The sequence below is a fragment of the Protopterus annectens genome, chromosome 15.part0, assembly GCF_019279795.1.
Source record: "Protopterus annectens isolate FY-2018-M chromosome 15.part0, PAN1.0, whole genome shotgun sequence".
NCBI lineage: Eukaryota > Metazoa > Chordata > Ceratodontiformes > Protopteridae > Protopterus > Protopterus annectens.
Genome location: NC_056749.1, coordinates 387,752,579 through 387,772,425, shown reverse-complemented (window position 1 = coordinate 387,772,425; position 19,847 = coordinate 387,752,579). Strand labels below are relative to the sequence as shown.

General features: G+C 40.9%; 1 long non-coding RNA gene across 2 annotated transcripts in view; it reads right to left on the bottom strand.

Annotated features, from left to right (window-relative positions):
• The window catches only part of LOC122789701, a 406,422-nt gene that overhangs the window by 78,253 nt on the left and 308,322 nt on the right, over positions 1–19,847 (bottom strand). For both annotated transcript variants that reach the window (XR_006362865.1, XR_006362864.1), the window contains exon 2: positions 12,526–12,643. This is a non-coding gene — a long non-coding RNA (uncharacterized LOC122789701). The remainder of the gene's footprint in view (positions 1–12,525; positions 12,644–19,847) is intronic.

Here is a 19,847-nt window from a genome sequence, read left to right as displayed (position 1 = left end):
AATCCAGTGGGGCAAATCAATGCACGCTGGAAAAAACATCATGCTGTGGGCGATGGACTGACACACATGGACTTGAGTGATACTGTTATATCGTGGGCAGGTGTACTGCCAGCATATGGAGCAACGGAATCAATCTGGGAACTGAGAAAACTGTTTAAGCTACTCGAAGTGATGAGCAATGCAACCTTTTCTGCCCTAGAACCGGTGACTGATGAACCGAATGCCATGAGAACAGTGGTACTTCAAAATCGCATGGCTCTTGACTTCACCCTAGCGGCGAGAGGAGGTACGTGCGCTTTAATCCAGGAGGAGTGCTGTTCATATATTCCTGACCACAAACACGAGATAGACAACCATCTTGAGATAATTCAGCAGGTGTCAGCCATGACCAAACCAGGACCAAATCCATTGACAGGCTTTTTCAAGAAATTGTTTGGGTGTGGGGCAGTATCCTGATGAACATTCTGATTACCATCTGTGTAGGAATGATCCTACTGGTGGTATGTGTGTGCTGCTGTATCCCCTGCCTGAAAAGACTGATTAAAGACTTTATAGACATTTCGGTTTCAGAAACCTTATACCAAGACACTGAACTTGAATTGCTAAAAACTGAAAATGATTTCATGAGCTTAAACTGAATGACTCTCTTAACTGCAAATCCTGAGCGGGAAGAGGTTAGGGGAAGAAAAAACTGTTTATGCTTATCCTGAAAGTAGAATAAAAGTATTAAAAGGGGGGAAATGTTAGAAAAATATATAATAGTAATATGTATGCTTAGTGCATTCGAGGTTGAAAAGGGTTAATACATTTATTCTGTTCGCACTGCATGAATCTGCACAGCTGTTAGAAACTTAACAAGAAGCATTTCATTTCTGCTAATGTCATGAAAATAAGAGACATTACATTTCTGCTAATGTCATGAAACTTAAAGAGATATTCATTTCTGCTTATGCTATGAGAAAATATGCAGCTGCTAGAAGCATTGATAAAGAAATTAATAGACGCTTGAAAGTATAAACCGTAGTCAGCATTACTTGCACCAAAGCTGGAAATGTACCTTGAATCTAGACAAAATGTAACACATGTATTAGAACTGCACAATTGAAGAATTGAAAAGATGAAATGGGCTAAAATAAGCCCAAGGCCAGGTTGTTTTTCTCAAAATGTTTTGCAAGCTAGCAAATAATCTAACCTAGTCAGCAATAAGTCTAGTAACATTTTCTGTATAACATATAGAAAGCTGTGTCTAACTACGTCAGCAACAGAATAGTAACATTTTCTGTGTGACATGAAGAGAACTGTATAAGAATAACATACTAATCACCAGTAATTCAGACTAACCTTGTGCCTACATGCTTTGTCTCCTTGCTGCAAGTAATAAAGGGTGCCTTGCTTGAACCTAACGTGTATTGGTCTTTGAAGTTTTTTCCTTTGATACTGCTTCTTCCACAAGAAATGCAAGATGGGTATACTATTTTTTTTTAATCAGCTGAGGTTTCTGCAATTCATATTGGCTTGAAATATCAGTTAACACCCACATGGTCATCTTATTTGGATGTTTGGGAACTACTTTTCCACAAACCTAGTTATGTCCCCCTCCCCATTTCCACACAGAGGACCAAGACATTTCAGACTGACCCCTCTATCAGACATGATGCTTCACTTCTAGTAAAACTCATTAACACCTACTGTGATGTGGAATGTCACACCTCTAGCACCCTACAAACATGTTGCATTTCAGAGCATTTTCTGAAAAATACATTTAAAAAGCATAAGAGAAATATAAATATTTTGTGAACAATAAAAGTTATTAAATTATACAAAAACAATGTTATTGGTAAGAAATATTCTTTACAGTGATAACAGTCTTATAGTGATAATAGTCTTATATTATAAACACACAAAAACCCCAAATTACATTTTTTGTTAAACTTTGACAAACAAATGGTCATACCTTTGAAACTATGCTACCTTGACATATATTGTTAGAATATTTTTGTTAATCAGACATAAGGTTTCATATGGCAAAACAAACTCTATAAGTGCATGTCTACTGAGTTATTTACAGAAATATGAAAACAAACTTAATTGTACAATTACCAATTACTGATACAAAGATTGAATATCTCTAAAAATGTGCAACTTACAGTGCAAATATTAAAGGCAATTTTCTTCAAAAACATCTAAGGTTTCACCTGATGTCTTGGAAAAGTCTAAGTCACATGTTTTTTTTAAAGTACACAAGGAAATCATGTTTACTTTTATAACTACAAACATTTAGCAATATCTCAGGTGTAATGTGATATAAATTGACACCGGCAATGAATTTTCAGTTTCCCACCATTCACATCATATCCCTCAATAACACGCAGTGCTCTCACCAACGAAAACACCACTATAAATATGAAACAGACGTGAGAAAGTAATGGACTAATTTGTCTACTGTAGAACATACTGCAGGACATCTTAGATTAACAAACAGCGTCATTTTGTTACTAACGTTCTGCACTATTACTGCCTATTACTAGCTGATAAGTCACTTGGTAAAAAAGTCAGGCCCAAAAAAGGTCTTTACACCATAAGGGGCTATGGTTATAAACTGGAAGTATACAAGAAAGGTTTATAGGTTTGAGTAGTTTAGCCTGGTTTTGAGCAAGAACAGAGCCAGAGTTTAGCTAGTAAGTCTTTCACAGGTTTTGAAAGATTGGAAGGAGGGTACAGACCTGATGGATACAGGTAGGAAGTTCCAGACCTTAGCAACCCTGTACGACTACAGACAAGGCCCAGCAGATTTGCTAGGTTTGTAGATAGGAGTTTTTGGTCACTGGATCGCAATAACCAACTGGGAATATAGTTGTATAGAACATTTTTTTAGTGCTGGACAGGCAGATGGATGTTGGATAATTTTATAGGTGCTAAGAAGTTGAATATATGTTAGTTGATGTGGTTCTAACCAATGTAGGCTTTTCAGTGCTATACATTGGTGGGTTCTGAAAGGGGTATGTGCTGCAAATTTAGCATTTCATTCAAAAATAAATCAAGTCTAATTAAAGACTACCTACGTATTTTGTATAAAGAGAGGACCTAGTATAGTAGACATGGTAGTGCATAGTAAATTAATTCCCCCAGATGATAGACAAATCAGCAAATACCTACTAAGAAGGGTACAGTTGAATGTGGTAAATGTTCTGCATGCAAATATGTTGTTGATAGATCAATGGTGTTAAATTTCACCTTATAAAGGAATATTCTTGTAATACAGCAGTTATAGTGTATATTTTAAAATGTCCATGTAGATTGTTTTATGTTGGAGAAAGTCAAATGATGTTTAAAACTAGATTACAGGAACATATTACAGATATTAAAAATGAATGAACAGAAAGTCCTTTACTATGATGAAACTTTTAAAATGCATACCTAAACCAAATGAACTAAAAGGTTGCATTTTGGAACAAGTTTCAGTGGAGATATGAGAACATGTTGATCTTAAAGATAAACTGCTGTATAAAGAGACATTGTATACGTATTGAAATATAACACTTTGGCACCAATGGGGTGAAATAATGAATGCAACTGTAAATATATAAGATAATTAATTTGTCTGTTAATTAATCCAATGGTTTGTAATTAGTGTTTTTTCTGAAGTATATAAGCAAAGGCAACGCAATGGGATTTTACTCCTTGATGGCATTTGTGCCAAGGCTCTAGATGTGAATAAAAATATTTTTATTTCTTGCATCTGTGGAAGTCATTTTTGGCTTTAATTTTAATGAAGCCTGGGAGTTAGTAAGGATGACAGCACCATAACAAAGAGTGGGGAGGAAGTAAGTAGTGGCAAGTATAGCTTTAGTTGTGTTGGTGAGAAAGTTTTTGGCTCTGAAGCATCCTTAGTTTTTGAAGAGTTTTTCTTATGAATTTTGTATATGCAAGTCAAATGTGAGATTATCATCCACGATCACCCCTAATAGTTTGCTATGTGAAGTGACTTCAATGGTTACATTATCAAGTATATTAAATTATACAAAAACAATTTTCTTTTTTCATGAGGGGAATTTTGGAAAAAAAGTAGTAGTTTGGTCTTTATTTGGTTAAGCATCAGCTGTGAGTTACGAAGCCATGTTTCAGTGACTGTTAAAGCTTCCAAAGTAATTTTTTGGTGGCACACCTGCAAATGAGAGTGGAATCACTGTATATTGTACAATGGTGGCCTGTTGTGTGGAAGTATAAAGGGTGCTGGTGAAAATGTTAAAGAGGAGAGGACTAAGGATAGAGCCTTGTGGTACACCCAGTGGTGACTGGGAGGTAAGGAAAGGCCATGGAGTGCCATTTTACTGACTGACACCTATTTCACATGTAGCTTTTGCAGCACAGAAAGGTGGACTGAGAGAGACCTAGTGAGGACATTTGAAGTAGAAGTTTTGCAGTGACAAACTGTATCGAAGGCTTTAAACAAGCCTAGAAATAAGGAAGAGACTATTCTACTATTATTTGTAGCTTTATTGACAGTATCTACATAGGTTAAAAGGACAGTGCTAATACTATGGAAAGGACGGAAGCCAGGCTGTGTAGGGGACAGGACTTCTTCCTGCAGGAGATTGTTTAGAAATTATTTGTAATAAATTTTTCCAAGTATTTTGGAAGGGGAGATAAGACTGCTACAGGTCTAAAGTTATTGTGTGCTAAATTTACTCCTTTGTGCAGGAGGATAATGTGTGACTTTTTTCGAGATAGATGGAATGTGGGATTCCTGGATTACTACTGGCTGCTATTTTTGGGTACTCACTTCATAGGTAGGTACTAGGCTATCGGCCCAAGGGCCTACGTAAGCCTAGCCAGCAAGGTAACATAGCTTACGTCACCCAAGAAAGTTATTGATCTGTGCCACTGTCCAGTAGAGAGACAGAAGTGATCCCAGGGGTGTATTTCCTATTTCCCATCCACTCATCAAGATTTTTCTTGAAGAGTGCTAATAAAGAACTTTGCTCGACATAGATGGGTAGCTTGTTCCACAGTATAGGAAGTCTCTGGGACAGGAATCTATCCCTCCAGCATGTCCTGTTTATTGTGGTGACAAGGTTTAGGTCCCTAGAGCGTGTAGCTTGGAGGGATTGGGATTTCTTTAGGTGTAGCATGTCCAACAGCTCTGGGTTTGACATAGCTTTATATGTTAGGCAAAGATCACCTCGGAGTAGGCGATATGCTACGGAGTAAAGATGGAGTTTTTTGAGGCGGTCAGTGTAGGGCATTTGTTTGAGGCCAGTAATCCTCTTTGTGAGGTACTTCTGTGGCCTTTCCAGCTGCTGCAGATGTCCTGTGAGGTACATTCCAAAAGGGGTGTTGTACTCTATAATGGGTCTAATGGGTGACGAGTAGAGGGGAACAATGACCTCTTTTTTCCTGGATGAGAACCCTTTTATGATGAGGTGTGCCACGTAAAATGGCTTCCCGACCACTGTGGCAATGTGACTATCAAAGGAGAGACTACTGTCCACCTGGGTCCCAAGGCCTCTTATCACGCATTCGGTGTCAAGTAGATTGCTGCCTATGTGGTAGTTCATGGGTACAGAGTTTTTAACAAAGGGGATGACACTGCACTTTTTGGCATTGAGCTTGAGGCCATGGCTATGACACCAGGCATCTGTCTCAGTGAGGCCCTTCTGTAGGATGTCCACATCATTTGGGGACTTGACTATGGCTTCTAGTTTGCAGTCATCTGTGAACTTCGTCAGCCAGAGGCCTTCTGCGTTAGCCTGTACTTCAGAGAAGTAGATACCAAACAGGAGAGGTCCCAGGACGGAACCCTGTGGCACTCCACTTGTCACTGCCTTGAGGTAAGATTTGGAGTCTGCAACTTTTACAGTGTGGGTTCTGTCAGTGAGCCAGTTGGCAACCCATCTTGTGATGTAGGGATTTATACCTAGTTTAGTGAGTTTAGCTATAATTCCAGAATGGGAGATGGTGTTGAAAGCCTTGGCGAGGTCAAAATAGGCTGTGTGAACCAACTAACCCTCATCCACGGCTTTGGTGACTGCCTCAAAGAAGTCGATCAGGTTTAGGAGGCATGATCTGCATTTCACAAACCCGAATTGGGTGGGATCCAGAGTTTGGAGGTTACCAATGTCTTTGTTTATGAGTTCCATGATGATACGTTCCATGGCCTTGCAGACCAGGCTCGTCAGGCTAATAGGTTGATAGTTCCCGGGATCAGTGGTGGCTCCCCCTTTGTGGAGTGGGATAACTGTTGCTGTGCGCCATTCAGTGGGCACAAAACCTGATGCGAGGCTATTATTGAACATGGTGCTTAAGTGGGGAGCCAGTTCGTTCTGAAGTTCATGTAAAACGCAGCCTGGGATGTTGTCCGGTCCCATGGATGCTGTGTTTTTGGCTCTAGAGAGTGCAGCTTTTACCTGCGTAGTTGTGATTACAGGGACTCTGCATTCTTCCTGTATAGATACAGGCCCTTTAGGGGGTGAGAGGGGGGGTAAAGTTAGCACTGAACCGATCTGCCAGGATGCTGGCAATATCAGTTGGTTCTGTAATTTTCGTGCCTTTGTGCTGTAACTCAGAGCAGATCTGGGTGTTGCCATCTAAATTCTTGACAGCTATAGAATGCTTTGTGGTTGTCCTTGGATTTAGTGGCGATTTTGTTTTCGTAGCTAGCTTTGGAGGATCTTATAAGGGATCTCAGCTTCTTATAGGTTCATAGGTTTATACTAGGCTATCTGCCCTAAGGCATTTATAAGCCTAGCCCAAATTTTTGTGGCTTACGCCACCCCTTATATGAAAAAATACTGTGCCCATTAGTTTGTTGTGCCTCTGTCCAGCAGTGACACAGAGATGATTCCCGGGGTAAACCTACGATCTCCCATCCACAGGTCTAGATTTCTCTTGAACAGAGTCAGCGAGGTGCTCTGCCTCACATGGACCGGGATTTTATTCCACAGCATAGGGAGTCTCTGAGTGATAAATCTATCCCTCCAGCATGTCCTATTTATATCCGTGCTAAGGTTTAAGTCGCTTGCTCTAGTGGTTTTGGTGGATTTGGATTTTTTGAGGTGGAGCATGTCCATTAATTCCGGGTTGGACATGGCCTTGTATGTCAGGCACATGTCACCTCTGAGCAGACGGTATGCGACTGAATAGAGCTGGAGTTTCTTCAATCTGGCAGCATATGACAGATTTTAGAGTCCCTTTATCCTTTTGGTGAGGAACTTTTGGGGTCTCTCCAATTGCTGCAGATGTCGGGTGAGATACATCCTGAATGGGGCACTGTACTCGATCATTGGTCTGATAAGTGAAGAGTACAGAGGAACAATAACCTCACTAGATCTGGATGTGAATCCCTTCATGATCAGGTGGGCAATGTAGAAGGTCTTTCTAACCACTTTAGCAATGTGAGTGTCAAAAGAAAGGCCACTGTCAACCTGGGTCCCCAGGTCCCTGATAACCTTTTCTGTGCTTAGTGGATTGCCACCTATATGGTAGCTTGGGGTTACCTTGTTTTTCCCGACGGGTATGACTATACATGTTTTGGCGTTTAACTTCAGGCCATGGCTCTGGCACCAGCTATCTGTTTCCGTGAGTCCCTTCTGAAGGATATCCGTGTCTGATGCACTTTCCACTATGGCGCCCAGTTTGCAGTCGTCTGCAAACTTTGTCAGCCAAAGTCCTCCTATGTTGGCCTGTACTTCTGAGAAGTAGATGCCAAACAATAGGGGGCCAAGGACAGAGCCCTGTGGGACACCACTTGTGACCGGCTTGGAGTCTGACACAGCGCCAGCAACTCTAACCCTGTGGGTTCTGTCCTTAAGCCAGTTTGCAACCCATCTTGTGACATATGGGTTTACATTTAAGCTGGTAAGTTTTTCTACAATACCGAGTGGGGTATTGTGTCAAAAGCCTTGCAAGGTCAAGGTAGGCTGTATGGACTGCCTTTCCTCATCAATGGCCTTGGTGACTGTTTCGAAGAAGTCGACCAAGTTCAAAAGGCATGATCTTCCCTTGACAAAGCCAAACTGGGTCGGGTCCAATGTCTGCAAGTCCCCTATATCTTTGTTTATGAGCTCCATTATGATCCTCTCCATAGCTTTGCAGACTAGACTTGTTAAGCTTATGGGCGGTAATTACCAGGGTCCGTGAGGCGCCCTTTGTGGAGTGGGACAACAGTTGCCATACGCCACTCCTTGGGCACGTATCCTGTGGTAAGGCTGAGATTAAACAGCTGCCTTATGTGCGGGTTTAATTCCTCATTTAACTCGTGTAGCACACAGCCGGGGACACCATCCGATCCCATTGATGCTGTGTTTTTATCTTTAGAGAGAGCAGCTTTCACCTGCGCATTTGAGATGTCCGGGAGGCTACACTCGGCTGGGATAGTTATCTCTCCTTTAGGGGAGAGGGGTCAAGTTTGCACTGAACCTGTCTGCCAGTATGTTGGCAATGTCTGTGGGTTCAGTGATTTTGTATCATTTTGGACTAATTCTGAGCATATCTGGGAGTTTCCACCCAGGTTCCTAACATAGCTGAAAAAGGCCTTATGATTGTCCTTTGAATCCATGGCAATTTTTCTCTCAAAATTGGCCTTAGTTGATTTTATGAGTGCTCGTATTTTTTTACTAATAATGATCAGGGGTGACTTCCCTTTTATGGATTTTGTTCTATCATGTAATAGCTTTCTCCTCTTATTGTAAAGTTTGTTAATGGCTGGGGTCCACCAGACTGGACGTTTGCCCTTTGTGGAAAGAGTCTTGGTTTTATTTGGGATTGCCTGATCCATGCAGTCCTGGAGGTGTTCATAGAAGGCATTTGTAAGGGCTTCCGCAGCTTGGGTTGTGGTTTCCACTGGCTCAGGGGCCTTGAAGGATACCACACCAGTCTTGAGTAGTGTGAAGTTTGCTTTAGAGAAGTTACTGAGGCTGACCAGGGAGCTCCTCCACTCATGGGATTTTACTCTCTTTTGCAACAGTTTCTTCCTTCTGTTGTACAGTTTGTTTATGGCAGGGGACCACCAGATTGGCTTCCTTTTTTTGGAGGATAGAGTCTGGGTTCTGTTTGGGATAGCACAATTCATGCACTCGTGTAAGTGCTTATAGAGTGCATTTGTGTAGGATTCAGCAGTTGTAACTGTATTGTCCATCTGCGTGGGTGTCATGAAGTTCTCCACGTCTGTCTTAAGAAGCATGAAGTTGGCTTTGGAGAAATTTTTTACTGTGGTTTCCTTAATGGGGGGGGGGGGGGGGTGGATATCAAGGGTGATGAGCTTATGGTCGGATCGGACCAACAACGAGTTTTGACTTCAGGTGTGGAACACCGGTCACTCATGTTGGTAATGACTAGGTCTAGGATATTGTTGCCCCTTGTGGGGGTGTGGATAAGTTGATCTAGGGCATTGGAGTTTATGAATTCCAGAAAGCGTTGAGCTAAGGAGTTGGTACACAAGTAGTTTTCCCAGTTAATGGTGGGGTAGTTGAAGTCACCCATTATTAGGGTGTTTGGTTGAACCCTAATATTTTCCAGTACATCAAGGAAAAGAGGAGTGGGAATCCTGGGGCATGGTGGGGGATCTGTAGCAAGCTACAAGTTGGATTGCAGTTTTGCCCAGAGTTAGTTGCACTTGGATAACCTCGGATGCATTATGCTGAGCAACTAGCCTAGAGGTGTGGATATCCTTAATGAATATGGACACACCTCCGCCTTTGGTGTTTCGGTCCAGGTTACATGGCCGAAAAGTGTGGTATGAGTTATAGCCTGGTAGTGCAGGGGTGCTCTCTGGAGCCTTGAACCAGGTCTCAGTCACTGCACAGATATCATGTTCTCCATTTTAAGGAGTGCCTCGAGTGAGTGCATTTTGAGATTTAGACTTCTAACATTGAGTAGCATTACCTTCAGCTTTTGTTTGCCTGTTCCTGTTATGGTGGTGAATTTGTTACTTGAACCCTGCCTAAAAAGGGCACTATAGGGGCAGCAAGAGCCTTAGCCAGTATCCAGAATCCCAGGGGTGACGGGTGCAGGCCATCTGTGGCAAAGCATCGTGGTCTGTTGACCATGTCATCCCAAGCAGACAGATACTGGATCCCCTTAGAATGACACCAGAAGCTTAACCAATTGTTGAAGTCAATCATTTTGTCCTTGTACTGCGGTATCATTCTGGGCGATGGCAGAATGCTACTCAGGGCTATGGTCATACCTGCCTGGGTTACAAGATCGGAGAGCTCTTCCATGTCTCTTTTCATGTAGTCCAGGGAGGTACATCTCAGGTCATTCACACCAACATGGACAATGTCAGAGTCATATTTGTACTTGTTGTGGAGTGACCCGAGTGCGTGGGTTATGTGGCGAATCCTGGCACCCGACAGGCAGCTGACAGTAACCTTCTCCTTGTCTAGCCTGGTGAGTGGGACAACAGTGTGCCTGACTATAGAGTCACCTATGACTAGTGTGTTGGGTATGTTGTTTTGCCTTATTGGCTGTGGTTGAGTGGCACACTGAGTCTGTGGGCTGTGTGTCATTTGGGTTGTGTTGGGGGATGGAGGTTGCTTGCGTTTCTGCTTTGGAGGTCTCTGTTGCTTAGACAGATTATTACTGAGAGCATCTGCAAATGTTTTTCTGTTAGTGTGTGTGGATTTTGGTGGTGCAGACTTACTGAAATTATGTGATGAGGGTGGTGTGGTGCAAATGTTTACCTTCTCCTCATGACTGTCAAGTTCAGTCTTGGTTAGAGAGAGCTTTACCTCCAATTTGGCTAGATAAGTGCATCTCTCACAGGTTGTAGTGTTGGGTGGTAGGAGGAGAGGGTTGTCAGTGTACATGAGGCAATTTCTGCATTGCCTCAAGATGCCCAAATTCATCAGATAGACAGGAGAGAACACTGGGAGCTGACCCTTGGACATGCCTGAATAAAAAACTATTTTCCTCTAGATAAGTGAGGAAAGTGAGTACAAGAGCTGTTTTTCTCTAAGCAAGTGAGAAAAGTAAGTACAAAAAGTTTTCCTCTGTGTAATGAGGAAGATAGAGTGCTATAGTAATTAGTAGCTTATTTAGTCCTTACAAGTTATGAACAAGCAAATTTAAGTGCTAAAACTAAGAATCTGTATCTCCACTAGACGAGTTACAGGACAGAAACAAGTGCAAATGCAGGCTTTCAAATCAGAAAGTTGAGAGAGATGGAAGATTGCCCAACGGCCAAAAAATACAATTTCTGGGCCAGAACCACACTTTATGTGGTAGACAGGTTACCTAGTGTTTACCACTCCCACTGATAAGCTAGAAGGCTTCCCTCCAACACAGAAAGGCTTGGGGGCACAGAAGCTTGCATACAGTCCTGGATACAGAAAATCTGTATCTGGAACACTAGTTACAGGAAAGGTAAGAAACAGGCTTACAGTTTTATTTATTTATTTATTTTTTTACAGAAAAGTAGCAAAAACGATAGTAAAAAACAATTCACAAGCTAGCACACTTGAGTATGCAGCAATATTAGACCAAACACAATTTAAAAAATGCAATTAAATTAAAAAGGACTAAAAACAAGTGCAGAAAGAGTTTATTAGGTAGAATGTGGTAAAGAGATGGGACTGGGGGAGTGTCCCAGATCAAATCTACAGTGGAGCGGGCAACTGCAAAAGCCACCAAATTTAAACTACAAACCAAACATTTCAACAGAGATCTAAGCAACAACTAACAGTACAAACTTTAAAACCAAAAAAATATCAGTCTCAGAACAGTGAGACAACAGTTTCAACACAGATCTAAGCAACAATTAACAAACTCTATAACCAAAACAAAATATACTAAGCTCTGTATAATTGCAGATAATCCTGTAAGGCAGTCTCTCAGAACACAGGTTTGACTTGGAAGGTCATCAGCTGAAGAGCAGCATGGTTTAAGTTTAACAATAGTTTTATGTAGGATGTCAGCACCATCAGGTTGATTTATAACAGGCAGCAATCAGTTTATAGCCGGAATAATGAAATTAACAAAGAGATGCAAGTATAACAGGTTGTATGTCATTTCCTGAGACTAAAATAGCTGGCATATGCAGTACAGTCAACTGTTCAAGCAAAAGGGGACAGTGGCCAACTTAGTAAGAGGTCATTAAGAGCACACTGATTTCATAGAGACTTTCTATCACAGAAACGCCATGCATTTAACTGATTAGAGTTAATTAGTAGCAATATTCTTCATGATAAATATGCTTATATTAAACAATGACAAAATTATCAGTAAACTTGTAGGTGCGCCTTGTGGCGCAGCTCCTGCAATATAGACATCACATGCAGTGACCACAGGCTATTAAACAATGACAAAAGTTTAACATCTATTCCAGCTTTCTGCCAAATTCATTGCAACACTTCTCAAAATAGTTAATCTAGGGTCAATGATACAAATACTTCTGGTTCTTAAAAACAGCAGCAGCCTTCCCAAATGCCTGCCTTCTTTTTGCTAATGTCATTTGGTTACCCCTTTCATTATACATTATTTTTCACTGCTAAGAATTTAACATTTAGTAATTCATAGTTCACTTACATGCCTTTTCTTCTCTAAAGCCATTAGGTGGCAGCATTAGTATTCCAGTTAACAGCCACAGTAGTCCTATTAAAAGTGAGCATGTCTAGTGGTGGCACATTTGTCTTTTTTGGCTTAACTGTAAGAAAAGAGACCTGGGTGTCAAATCTGCATTTTCAAAACACTAAGTTTAACAGTTAATTTATGTATGCATCGTTATATCTTGTAAAGGAAACGTGTAAATATGCTTGTACATGCTAATGTAGTCTGCCATTGCCTTTCTAGTTTGTTTATCTTGCTTTGGAACATTTGCTTTTTTCTTTTTAATAAGCTGCATCTTTTTGGGCACAACTATGACATTCTCACAAGAAATATATAATGGCAGTTTAACTTTCCAATTGATTGTACTCTGAAAAGTAAGGTGTATCGCTATACATTTTTGAGTCACTATACTGAAGCAGCTTCATTTTCTTAAGAGTAGTTTACGGATGTCCCATTGTGGCCTGAAAAGGGCAATATAAACACACTTTTGTACGTGGATAACCGATTCCTTCAGCCAGAATTCTGCCCTATTAGACAAATATGTAAACATGATTAATATTTTTAAAAAGGAGGATATTAATTCCTTCCCAAGTAAAAAAGTACATGAATCATTCCTTTAAGATTTTCTTCCATCTATTTATTACACTGCTCTAGATCAGCTGCATTAATAAATATTGCATTTCATACGTCACTTTTGAACAGACTGAAATGCCCGTAAAAAGCTACCATTTTCCCTCAAGTAATGCCCCAAATAATGCCCCTTCTCTTTTTTAATTATTTCATGCTCTAGCAGCTGATTTTTTCCAAGGTTGATTTGCTGCAGTGAAATGATGCTTCTAATAAATAAATGTTCTAAAGCATTACTCTCAGCTTTATCTGTGTAGACACCACACAAATATTCATCCACATTGCTAAAGTTGTTATCAGCAGAACCACCAAATCTGGGGACTATAGAACATAATTTAATTCAGCTAAGAAGGTTTTTGTTCAGTTCAGGTAGATGAGCTCCCCACACACAGTAAAACCCACTCTACTAGCAGTAAAGCTCCAGATGACAGAGGTACAATTTCTGCACATTTACCAGTACCAAAACCAAAGGGTATAAAGGTCACACAGACGAACCATTTTGTAAAACCTAAAAGAAATATTCAGCCAAGCTACAGTCTACACTGTGCAACACCTAAGACATCCTGTACTTGAGGCCCACAGAGATCTTCATGATTTAAAAAATCACAGGTTCGTAAATAGTCAAGAACAGTATCACATATTGCAATCACATACCATTCATCATCTGTAATGACACTATAAGGTGTCAAGCAAATCAGTAAGTTTATTCTACCACAAAAAAATTCCTAAAGCAGTATTGCAAAATCTAGCTCACTACTGTAAGTCTTGGAATTATGAAAAAAAAAATACCTATGAACATATACTAGAACAGCAGCTGCTAACACACAAACAACAGTGTTTTCTAAAGCTTTTTCCCCTTAGTGGGGCAAGCCTCGCCTGTTCCCTCAATGGGGATAGAGGCCCCCCCCAAACTTATATATATATATATATATATATATATATATATATATACACACACACACACACACACGTGTATGTGTGTGAATATATATATATATATATATATATATATATAGATAGATATAGATGTGTGTGTGTGTGCGCGCACCGTGTGTTTCTGTATACACACACACACACATATATATATATATATATATATATATATCAGTGCATGGATCGTGCTATCCCAAACAGAACCAAGATGCTATCTTCCAAAAAAGGAAGCCAATCTGGTGGTCCCCTGCCATAAACAAACTGTACAACAGAAGGAAGAAACTGTTGCAAAAGAGTGTAAAATCCCATGAGTGGAGAAGCTCCCTGGTCAGCCTCAGTAAGAAGCTGAGATCCCTTATAAGATCCTCCAAAGCTAGCTACGAAAATAAAAATCGCCACTAAATCCGAGGACAACCACAAAGTATTCTATAGCTATGTCTCAAGAATCTCAATGGCAACACCCAGATCTGCTCTGAGTTACAGCACAAAGGCACAAAAATTACAGAACCAACTGATATTGCCAACATCCTGGCAGATAGGTTCAATGCTAACTTTACCCCCCCACCCCCACCCCCTAAAGGGCCCATATCTATACAGGAAGAATGCAGAGTCCCTGTAATCACAACTACGCAGGTGAAAGTTGCACTCTCTAAAGCCAAAAACACAGCATCCATGGGACCGGACAACATCCCAGGCTGCGTTTTACACGAACTTCAGAATGAACTGGCTCCTCACTTAAGCACCATGTTCAATAATAGCCTTGCACCAGGCTTTGTGCCCACTGAATGGCGCACAGCAACAATTATCCCACTCCACAAAGGGGCAGCCGCCACTGATCCCGGGAACTATAGACCTATTAACTTGACGAGCCTGGTCTGCAAGGCCATCATCATGGAACTCATAAACAAAGACAAACCAGTGACAAGTGGAGTACCACAGGGTTCCATCCTGGGACTGCTCCGGTTTGGTATCTACTTCTCTGAAGTACAGGCTAACACAGAAGGCCTCTGGCTAACTAAGTTTGCAGATGACTGCAAACTAGGAGCCACAGTCAAGTCCCCAAATGATGTGAACATCCTACAGAGGGCCTCTCTGAGACAGCTGTCTGGTGTCAGAGCCATAAAGTGCAGTGTCATCCCCTTTGGTAAAAACTCTGTACCCATGAACTACCACATAGGCAGCAATCTACATAACACCGAATGCGTGATAGGAGACCTTGGGACCCAGGTGGACAGTAGTCTCTCCTTTGATAGTCACATCGCCACAGTAGTCAAGACGTCCTTCATAAAAGGGTTCTCATCCAGGAAAAAAGAGGTAATCGTGCCCCTCTACTCGACACTCATTAGACCCATTATAGAGTACAACGCCCCTTTTGGAATGTACCTCACAAGACATCTGCAGCAGCTGGAAAGGCCACAGAAGTACCTCACAAAGAGGATTACTGGACTCAAAGAAATGCCCTACACTGACAGTCTCAAAAAACTCCAGCTTTACTCCGTAGCATATCGCCTACTCCGAGGTGATCTCTGCCTAACATATAAAGCTGTGTCAAACCCAGAGCTGTTGGACATGCTACACCTAAAGAAATCCAAATCCCTCTGAGCTACACGCTCTAGGGACCTAAACCTTGTCACCACAATAAAAACAGGACATGCTGGAGGGATAGATTCCTATCCCAGAGACTTCCCATACTCTGGAACAGGCTACCCATCTATGTCAAGCAAAGTTCTTCATTAGCACTCTTCAAGAAAAATCTTGATGAGTGGATGGGAAATAGGAAATACACCCAGGGGATCACTTCTGTCGCTCTGCTCGACAGTGGCACAGGAAAATAACTTTCTTGGGTGGCATAAGCCAGGGAACCTTGTTGGCTAGGCTTACGTAGGCCCTTGGGCCAATAGCCTAGTACCTACCTATGAACCTATATATATACACACACATATATATATATATATATATATATATATATATATATACATATACATAGATATATATATATATATACACATATATATATATACATATATATATATACACATATATATATACATATATATACATATACATATATATATATATATATTCTCCAGATGTTTTTGCAGTTAACTCCTACTGACTCCTCTACGTGTCAAACATTGCTTGTTCATATTTGCATTAATAATTCCAAAACCATGCTACATACAAGGTATCATAAGATTTTATCTTAAAGTATACATAATGGCAAACACAACTGAACTAATATTTGACCTCTGTCTAATGCAACTAAAGAGATATTGAATATTATTTCTATACTATTTATTTGTACTGTAATAATTTTCATACTTTTCTACATATCTTAGCATTCAGATAACATGGACAGGACTGCATTGCCTCATTTTGAGGCTCACAGTTGTATGAAGAAAATCCTTCTGGCAGTGTGTGTCTTGCTTGAATAGTTACTGAGACACCATAAGCTGTTTGTACAACATTAGAAAATGAATATTTACTGCCTATAGTTTGGCTTTTGAAATTCAGTTTAAAGCACTGAACTGAATGAATGCCACTAATATAAATATTAATTTATCCTGAATAGTCTGCCATTTACAGCTTTCTATTAATACAATCCCAGAGATATGAATATTTGTTTGAAATGTAAGGTGAGAGCTTCACTTTTAAAGGCTCAAGCCACATCCACCTGGACTTAAAGGTACACACTCAAAACAGCTGTACTGGAGGGAATCACACACACACACCCACACACACACACACACACACACACACACACACACACACACACACACACACACACACACACACACACACACACAAAATCTCATATCTTGGAGAAAAGGGAATACTCTGTGGTTAGTATATGTATGTCTGTATTTTTGCCTACTCAGTCTCACTGTTCCAAGACTCACACTAACTAATCCTGGAATATAAAACAGTTACCAAGCAAATCCCCACTGATAGGATAAAGCAAAGACGAGCAATCCTTTCACACAGAGATTCAAGAAAACTGGAATTTTTTTTTGTAATTTCCTTGATGTGCTTAATTTTGGAAAGAAGCAAAAAAAGAAGTTAAGTACTTATCATAACGTTCCCTCTGTGTTGTCAATTATCATTCTTCTGCCTGTGGGTTTGGATTGTATCCCTTGGATCCGACTCAGCCATTACTATAGCTTGTGGTAACCAAAAACTCTTGAGCCTACCCCTTACCAGGACGCATCAGTCCCAAGGACCTCAGATCTTGTTTGCTAATAGAAACAGAAGAAAGGTCAAAAGGCCTTAACATCAGAGAGACTACATCTAGAACCATAGTGGGGTTATGACTTCCTAAAATCCACTCATTCTTCCAGGAGTTAATTGGCAGGGGGTTGGTGGGTGGGGAGTTGAAGAAGAATGAAAGCCAACACAGATGGAATGTTATGGTGAGTACAAGACTTCTTTATCTAATGTTGTCAATTTTTATTCTCTCCTCAACCTGCAAGACAGACTCCCCACTGCCTTAGAGCCCAGGAGGACTCATGGAAGTATGTTCCTAAGCACCGTTGAAATGAATGATGCTCCTCCCCTGGAGACCAGATTCAATTTGTAATGAGTAATAAAGGCATGGGAAGTCGTCCAAGTTGCTGTTGCACAAATATCTATGGATGCCTTGGATTGAAATACAGATGAGGTAGCTATAGCTCTAGTTGAATGAGCTCATACAGGTTTTGGTAGAGTAATACCTAACTTATACACGAAGGAAGTACAATCTGTGAGCCATTTGGCCAAAGTTAACTTAGTCACGGGCTTTCCTAACTTCAAACGAGAGAAGGAGACAAACAATTGGTCAGATTTTCTAATAATCTTTGTCCTGTCAATGTAAAAACTTGGTTGTCTGTGGACATCTAATAAATGTAAACAATATTTACTTTGTCAGAAAATTTAGGGAAGAACACAGGTAAATTAATAGGTTGGTTTAAAGATGGATTTGTTCTCAAGGTGACTGTCTCTCTGTCTCTCAAAAGAGAAGCATGGTTGTTGGCATGATAAGGCTTGAATTTCTGAGATTTTTCTTGCTGAAGTAATTGCAACTAGGAAAATAGCTTTACTATGCAAATATTTTAGATCATACGTGGCTGTCAGTTTAAATGGTGGTTTAGTAATAGCTTGCAACACCAGATTCAAGTGCCGAGGAGGAGTAGGGTCTTTAAAGAGAGGTTTTAAGAGAAGAGTTCCTCTCAAAAAGGCTTTACAAAGTTTGTGAGAAATAAGTGAGTAGTCTTGACCTTGGCTGCCAACTATACCTTAATAGTAGAAGCAGATGCACCTTCTTTGAAAAGGCCAAGAAGTCAAGTATGCTATGGATAGGTGCTTTGAAGTAATCAAATATTATTCTGATGTGCCCAGTAACCAAATCTCTTCCATTTACTAGTGTACAGTTTTCTTGTGGATGGTTTATGAGAAGATAAAAGAATATGTCAGACAAGGGATGAGAGCATAGATTTGTCTGGCTACTAACGGAATTGGAGAAACCAAGCTGTCAGTCTGACGCTTGAAATTTCCGGGTGAATCATGCCCATTGGGTGAGACAGGATGTCTGGAGTTGATTCCAGAATCCAAGGTTGTTCAAGTATGAGGCCAAAGGAAAGGAAACCAGATCTGTTGAGGCCAATATGGTGCAATGAGGATTACTTTGCTCTTCAGCCTGGCAGCTTTCTGAAGGAACTTCAGGATTAATGGAGTGGAAGGCAAGCCATAAAGGAGACTGGGAGGCCAGTTGTGAGGAAGAGCATCCCTTGGTTACTCCCCCTGAGGGATGATTAGGGCAAAGTGGTTGTTGCACTTTCTGTTTAGGGGGGAGGCGAAAAGATCGCAGTAAGGCTGACCCCACTGGCAGAAAATCCTTTCCGCAACTGTCCGATTGTGGGACTACTCGTGAGGCAGAAGGAAACATCTGCTCAGTTTGTCTGCAATCACACTGGACTTTCTCAGAATGGATGCTGCTATGAGAAAGCGGTAGGATGAAATTGACCATTGCCACAGTCTGGGGGCTTCGACACAATGGGTAGGACCTGGCTCCTCCTTGTTCGACGATGTGCTGAACTACCAACAAGTTGTCTGTTTGAATCGCAATTGTTCCCAAGGGAAAGGAATCTTAAAAGGCCTGCAATGCTAAGAGCACTGCTCTCAGCTCCAGAACATTGATATGTAGAATGACTTCTTCAGGGGACCAAGTGCCTTGGACTGTTTTCCCCAGAAAATGCCCCTCCAACTGTTAAGTGCCGATGGTCACTGTGGCCTTGGGTAGAGGGGGAATAAATGGACGACCTTGACAGATTTGGTCTGAATGTATCCACCATCTGAGACCCCTTTTGTATATGTTGATAACTGATATCGGGGTTGACGTTGGTTGGTGTAGTATAGACCACTGTGTTTCAGGAAGGCATAGTAAAATCCTCATGTGAAATCTGGCCAATGGAACTAGAGTTATTGAAGCCACTACGGATCCCAGAGCCTGAAGGACCAAATGTGCTGAAATGTTGGAGCTGCATATTAGTTTCGTAACTTGTGCTCTTATTGTGTCCAGTGTTGACAGGGGAAGGGAGACTATCATTGTCTTTGTGTTTAAGATTGCCCCTATAAATTCTAAAGTCTGAGTTGGTTCCAAGTGCAATTTGTTTGTAATTTATGGTTATCCCCAGATAGGAACTTGTCTGAAGAATCTTGCCTCCAGTAGTTGTTGCTTCACCGGGGTGGAAATAAGCCAGTCGTCT